Source organism: Chiloscyllium plagiosum, unplaced genomic scaffold (genome assembly GCF_037043375.1).
Source record: "Chiloscyllium plagiosum isolate Xiang-an unplaced genomic scaffold, Cpla_swu_hap1 HiC_scaffold_29, whole genome shotgun sequence".
Classification (NCBI taxonomy): Eukaryota; Metazoa; Chordata; class Chondrichthyes; order Orectolobiformes; family Hemiscylliidae; genus Chiloscyllium; species Chiloscyllium plagiosum.
This window is the reverse complement of record NW_028270167.1, coordinates 83,301,286-83,308,948: the sequence shown is the minus strand read 5'-3', so window position 1 is coordinate 83,308,948 and position 7,663 is coordinate 83,301,286.

Sequence of the window (7,663 nt, the reverse complement as noted above, 5' to 3'; positions counted from 1 at the left end):
TGAACCATTTCAAGTTTCACAACATCTTTCCGATAGGAAGGAGACCAGAATTGCATGCAATATTCCAACAGTGGCCTAACCAATGTCCTGTACAGCCACAAAATGACCTCCCAACTCTTGTACTCAATACTCTGACCAATAAAGGAAAGAATATCGAACGCCTCCTTCACTATTCTATCTATCTGCGACTCCACTTTCAAGGAGCTATGAACCTTCACTCCAAGGTCTCTATGTTCAGCAACACTCCCTAGGACCTTACCATTAAGTGTTGTGAGAAAGGCTTTGGAAAGGATTATAAGAGGTAAGAGGTAAGATTCATAATCATCTAGCAAACAACAATTTGATTTCAGATAGTCAACATGGTTTCGTCAAGGGCAGGTCATTGAGTTTTTTGAGAAAATGACCAAGCATGTAGATGAGGATAGGGCAGTTGACGTGGTGTACATGGATTTCAGTAAAGCCTTTGATAAGGTCCCACATGGTAGGCTGTTGGAGAAAATGCAGTGACATGGAATTGAGGGTGATTTAGCAGTTTGGATTAGAAACTGGCTTTCTGAGAGAAGGCAGCGAGTGGTGGTTGACGGAAAATATTCAACTGGAGTCTAGTGATGTGCCACGAGGATCTGTTTTAGGATCACTACTGTTTGTCATTTTTATAAATGACTTAGATGCAGGCATAGGTGGATGGATTAGTAAATTTGCCAAAGACACTAAATTCGGTGAGTAGTGGACAGTGTGGAAGAATGTTACAGGTTGCAGGGGGACTTGGATAAACTGCAGAATTGGGTGAGATGCGGCAAATGGAGTTCAATGCAGCTAAATGTGAGCTGATGTACTTTGGGAAGAATAACAGGAAGGCTGAGTATTTGGCCAATGGAAAGATTCTTGTTAGTGTGGATGTGCAGAGGGATCTTGGAGTCCATGTACATAGATCCCCGAAAGTTGCCACCCAGGTGGATAGTGCTGTTAAGAAGGCATACGATGTGTTAGGTTTCATTCGTAGAGGGATTGAGTTCCGGAGCCGCAATATCATGCTGCAAATATACAAAATGCTGATGAGGTTATACTTGGAATATTGTGTGTAGTTCAGGTGCCCATATTTCGGGAAGGATATGGAAGCATTGGGAAAGGTGCAGAGGAGATTTACCAGGATGTTGCCTGGTCTGGAGGAAAGGTCTTATACGGAAAGGCTGAGAGAGTTGAACCTCTTCTCATTGGCAAGAAGAAGGCTAAGAGGGGATGTGGTAGAAACATACAGGATGATCGGAGACTTAGATAGGGTAGACGTTGGAAGTCTTTTTTCTAGGATGATGACGTCAGCTTGTACGAGGGGGCATAACCACAAATTGAGGGGGTGATAGATTTAAAACAGATGTCAGAGGCAGGTTCTTTACTCAGAGAGTGGTTCGGGTGTGGAATGCACTACCTGCTAATGTAGTCAACTCAGCCACATCAGGAAGATTTAATCAATCCTTACATAAGCACATGGGTGATTTTGGGATATTGCAGCGGGACCAGCTGAGAACAGTTCAAAGGTCAGCGCAACATCATGGAGCAAAGGGCCTCTTCTGCGCTGTATTGTTCTATGACTAAAGTCCGACAAGAGATTTCTGCTGTCTTAAACAGAGTGACGGATCTTGTATTGTGTGCTTACGAAATATCATTGATCTCTACCAAACATATACGAGGTCGCGTCAGGGCAATAATAAGATGCTGCAACAGGAGGGTAACAGCTAACTCCATACAAAACCCTCCTCCTTCTCACCTATTTTCACGTCCAAAATCCAGCTCCTTCCAGAAGAGCACCTCTATATCCCACCACAACATTTGCCCCACAATCGTGGTATCTGTCTGTACTGGGACCCACGGGGGCCCTGAAACACTTGGTAAAGACAAAAATCATCTGAGCATTGAGAGCTCCACCACATTGCATGCATTGTCTATTGTTTTAACTCTGTTCCTGACTTCCCTTGTTTTTCCTAATGAGCCTGTTCAAAGTTATTATTACGCACACCTGCACAAGCTGTCAATTGAACCCAGGCCTCTCGGTCCAAGATTCGGGATATTTTCACCACATCACAAAGAAGGGCTAATGCCCGAAACGTCGATTCTCCTGTTCCCTAGATGCTGCCTGACCTGCTGCGCTTCTCCAGCAACACATTTCCATCGAGTCTAACTTCCCTTGTCCCTTAGCCTGCTGAGTCACGCCTGAATCAACTCTGCAATTGAGAGGAACGGTCAGAACTTGAGGACCGAGCAGCAGCCGGTCCTCCAAACAGAATGTGTGAGGAGCGGGCCCAAAGCATTCTCGGGAGTGAACGCTTCAGGATTGGTCTGAAAGCAAACTATTTTGTCGGATTGATCATTCTCACTACATAGTGGAGCATAAATTAATGTGAGATTTTAAGAAATAGTTGAGATGTAAATCTGATAACGTACATATATACAACAGATTTGCACAACACGAGTAAGAAACTTATTTTCAAACTCCCAGAACGATTGATAATTTACATACCTGGTCAGTATGGTTGAGTTTGACCAAACAGTCTGTTTGCATGCTAAACAGCTCAATGCCCGTAACTCGACAGAGCAATTGTTAATGACTAACATTCCACCCATGATTCTGTGCATGTATGAATATTCTCTATAAACTCACCGATGACGTCAGACGCACACGCAGTTTGGTTTCTATGTGGAGTGTGCATAGTGTCCTATTTGGAGATGCCGGTGTGGGACTGGAGCGACGCTCCACAATCACCTGATGAAGGAGCGTCGCTCCGAAAGCTAGTGTGCTTCCCATTAAACCTGCTGGACTATGACCTGGTGTTGTGTGATTTTTAACAGTGTCACATTGGTCAGGACACAGCGAGAGAGAGAGAGACATGGAGCTGCTTTCTCCAGCAACGGCTGCGATCAGCTTCAGAGAGCGATGCTCAGAGCCTCCCTGGGAGAAAGGAGCGCAGAGAACTCACAAGTCCTGGATACAGGTAAAAACAATACCCAAAAAAGACCCTCCAGGACCCAGTAAGGGAAGATCCATTTTTATTGATTGATTTCACGAACGTAGCTTCACTGGGCGATCCCGCAGGAATATCCTCTCTCAGTACTTCTGTGATGTTTCACCCAATCAGAACCAGCGGCTCTCCTCCTCTCTCAGCTCCCCTTCTGTCCTTCCTGCAGCATCTGTCCCCTGGAACACTTAGCTGCCTGTCTTATCCCTCCCTCAGCTGTTGTTCTGTAATACATGTGATATCTCAGTCCCATCTTAGATTACTTCACTAAAGACATGAATGCACCCGATGGATTTTTCTTAACATCAGCAATTGTTTAATACTCACTCACAGATTTCTGGATAAATTGTCTCACAATAATACCACAAGGCCATCACTTCGCCTGCTCACAGGTTGCGCATCCCAGTCTAACATGAAATAAAACCCTTTCTTCCTGCACAATTGTTTGATCCAGCACTCTGGTGATATCACTCAGTATCTCTCCATGTGGTATCCCTCACTGTGTGGGTCTAATTGCTGCCTCTGTCAGCATCTCTCACTCTTGCAGTCACTCCAGATCCTGAGCCAACAGAATTCTCCACTCCAGAGAGATGAGGCAGCGCAGGCCAGGGATGGAGAGTGGGATTTTCCAGATCTCTATGGGGCTCAGTGCCATTCTCCATGTGTAACCCTCATAGCATCAGTCTAATTTCCCATTCTGCCTATTTCTTCTACAGGTACGTAGGGAGTTGCTGACTCAATAGACTTGCCAACTGCTGGTTGGAAAGATTGTTGGTCAGCCACGGAGACAAAGGTCAGGGAGGTCGGCAGCCTTCAATAAATCCTGCCGCCAGGTAAGATCACTCCAGTGCACAGAGCAGAGAGCAATGAGAGGGATCCAAACATAAGCTAGCAAGACATGACATAGATATAGTGCTGGAGGGGGAGCACAGTACAGACACACACCAGGCTCATTCACCACGTTTACTTTACGTTTTGTTGTACTGAGACAGTATCAGGAGTTCCCAGTTTTCAATCCAGGCATGTGGTGTCTTGGTGAGCATCAGGATAACAGAGGGGAAAGCAGGCCTCCCACGAGAAGGTGGTAATGCTGCCTGGGATCTTTCTATTCCCTCTCCAACACTGTATCGATGGCATGTCTTGTGGACCAGTGCCTTCAATCATTTTAACTTCTATAAGATTTCCTACCTCTGTCATCTCCTCCCCTCTCACCAATTATTTCACATATTTGAAGCTTCCAGTTCAGACAACCATCCATATCGCTGTAACTTGCTTCAGTCTCTACAACATGCCTTATCTAGATAGTCTCCTCCTCCAACAACTGGTGAGATAGGGTCTGTTTCTGTGCTTCATGACTCTTCGGTCGAGGTTTCTGAAATGGAATGAGTCACATTTGCCTGTGATTGGCCCATATTCCTTCAAATCATCTCCTCTCCATGTACCAGCCCAAGTGTCTTTTCCATGTTGAAATTGTACTTGTTTTTACCATTTCCATTCTGTCTATGTACCATCCTCTGTGGAAAATGTTGCCCCTCAGCTCCCTCTTTAAATCCTTGCTCTCTCACCTCACGTTAATGCCTCTCGCTTTGGACTCGCCTACCCTTGGTAATTCACCTTATTTAGGCCATGCATGGTTTCATAAACATTTATAAGGTCACCCCGTGACCTCCTCTGCCCAGGAGAAATATTGACGACAATGTTACACATATCTCCAACTCATGTACTCAATGCTCTGACCAATGACGGCAAGTGTGCCAAATGCTGCTTTCCCCACCCTGTCCCCATTCAATGCCAATTCCAAGGAACAATGTAACTGTACCCCTTAGTCTCTCTTTATTCGACAACACTGCCCAGGGCCCTACCATTAACTGTATTTGTCCTCCCTGTTTGGGTTAACAAAATCCAACACCTGAATTAATCTCCACCTTTCATTCCTTGGTCCACTGGCCCAGTTGATTACCATCCCTTTCAATAACTATATTGCCTGCCCACTCTTCCACTAATCTTGGTATCGACAAACATACTAACAGTGACTCCTATATTTTCACTCAGATCGTTTAGTTAAATGGTGCACAACAGTGTTCCCAACACCAATCCTTACAGCACACTGCTGGTCAGTGGTCTCCAGTCTGAACAACAACCTTCTCCCACTCTTTCTCCCCCGTCATCCCAATTTGTATCCAGTTGGCTAGCTCTCCCTGATTCCTTGTGATCTACCCTTTCTAACCAATATATCATGCTACACCATGACCAACGGTTTGCTGAAGCCAGAAACAACATCTGTTGCTCTGCCTTTGTCTATCTTCTTGGTCACATCTTGAACAAACTCAAGTCAAGTTTGTGAGACATGTTTTCCCATGCACAAAGCATCTGTAATCAGTCCTTGTCTTTCCAAATACATGTAAGTCCTACCTCTCAGAATTACTCCAACATCTGACCCACCCTGCTGTCTGGCTCATCAGTCTGTAGGTTCCTGGCTTTCTCTTGCAGCCTTTCTTAATTAATGACACAACATTATATTCATAGTCAGAGAGTCATATCGCACTGTTCGGTTAACGTTAACCTTACTCTAAAACTGATCTCGTCCAAACTGCCTGTTCCTGGATCATATCCCTTCGAACCTTTCCTATTCCTGTCCTAATCCTAATGTATTTTAAACATTGTAATTGTACCCATGTTCACGCCTTCCTTGGGAAGTTCATTCCACACACAACCCACCCTCTGTGTAACAATGTGCCTCTCATGTCTTTTTTTTTTAAATGTCTCTCCTCTTAAAATTAAAAATGTAGCTCCTAGTCTTGAAACTCCCCTGTCCATGGGAAAAGACAACTCCCATTAACTCTATCTATCCCCCTCATTATTTTATAAACTTCTATGACGTCATCTGTCAACATTCAGGTTTCAATGAATAAATACCAACCTAACCAGCTTTTCTTTATAACTGAAAACTACCATAACCAGCCACATCCCAGTAAATCTCATCTGAACACTCTCCAACTTAATAATATCTTTTCTGCAACTGGGCGAACAGAACTGGACACAGTATTCCAGAAGAGGACTCACCAATTGCCTGTGTAATCTCAATGTGATTTCCGAATTCCTATATCCAAAGGACTGAGCATTGAAAGCAAGTGCGGCAAGCACCTTTTTTTAGCCATTCTGTCTCTCCATGTTCGAGGAGGAAGTGAGGGCTGCAGATGCTGGAGAACAGAGCTGAAAATGTGTTGCTAGAAAAGCGCAGCAGGTCAGGCAGCATCCAGGGAACAGGAGAATCGACGTTTCGGGCATAAGCCCTTCTTCAGGAATGAGGAAAGTGTGTCCAGCAGGCTAAGATAAAAGGTAGGGAGGAGGGACTTGGGGGAAGGGCGTTGGAAATGCGATAGGTGGAGGGAGGTCAAGGTGAGGGTGATCGGCCGGAGTGGGGTGGGGCGGAGAGGTCAGGAAGAAGATTCCAGGTTAGGAAGGTGGTGCTGAGTTCGAGGGATTTGACTGAGACAAGGTGGGGGAGGGGAAATGAGGAAATTGGAGAAATCTGAGTTCATCCCTTGTGGTTGGCGGGTTCCCAGGCAGAAGATGAGGTGCTCTTCCTCCAACCGTTGTGTTGCCATGGTCTGGCGATGGTGGAGTGGGAGGGGAAGTTAAAGTGTTGGGCTACGGGGTGGTTGGGTTGGTTGACTCCTTGGATGCTGTATGACCTGCTGCGCTTTTCCAGCAACACATTTTCAGCTCTGTCTCTCCATGTTGCAAACTTCAAAGAATTATGTACCTGAACCCCGAGGTCCCTCTGTTCGATAACACTACCAAAGGTCCTACCATTAATTGTACAAGCCCTGCTCATGTTTGTTGTACCAAATGCATTCCTGCGCATTTATTCAGACTGAACTCCATCTACGGTTTTTCAGCCGTTCACGCATTTCGTCAGGATCTCTTTGTAATCTTAGGAAACCTTCTTCACTGTCAGCAATGCCACCCTCCAGTCTACCAGCCTATCACACATCGCTCTCTATGGTACAAATATCTCTCCTCGGGGCCCGACAATGTCTTCACCAACTTCCCACAATGTCCTGAGATACAGTTGATCAGGTCCTGGGGATTTATCTACCTACCTGTTTTAAACCCTCCAGCACCTCCTCTTCTATAAGGTGGAATCATTTCAAGACATTGAGTCATAAAGATGTATAGCACGGAACCAGATCCTTCGGACCAACTTCTGCATGATCCTTCGGACCAACATCTGCATTTGCCAGAATGTTGCCAATATCCCTCTAAACCTTTCCTATTCATATACCCATCCACATGCCTTTTAAATGTATTTCTATCAGCCTCCACTAATTCCTCTGACAGCTTATTCCATTCAGTCTGCAGGAATCAGTTGTCCTTTAGGTCCCTTTGAAAAGTTTCCCTCGCCTGGGGAAATGACCTTGTCGATTCACCCTATCGATGACCATCGTGATTTTAAACCACTTTATCAGGTAACTCCTCAGCCTCCCATGTTCAGTTGAAAATAGCCCCAGCCTATTCAGCTTTTCCCTGTTGCGCAAACCCTCCAACCCTGGCAACATCCTTGGTCATTTCTTCTGAACACTTTCATGTTCCACAACATCCTTCCGATGGCATTGAGACCAGAATTGCACACAGTATTCCAATAGTGG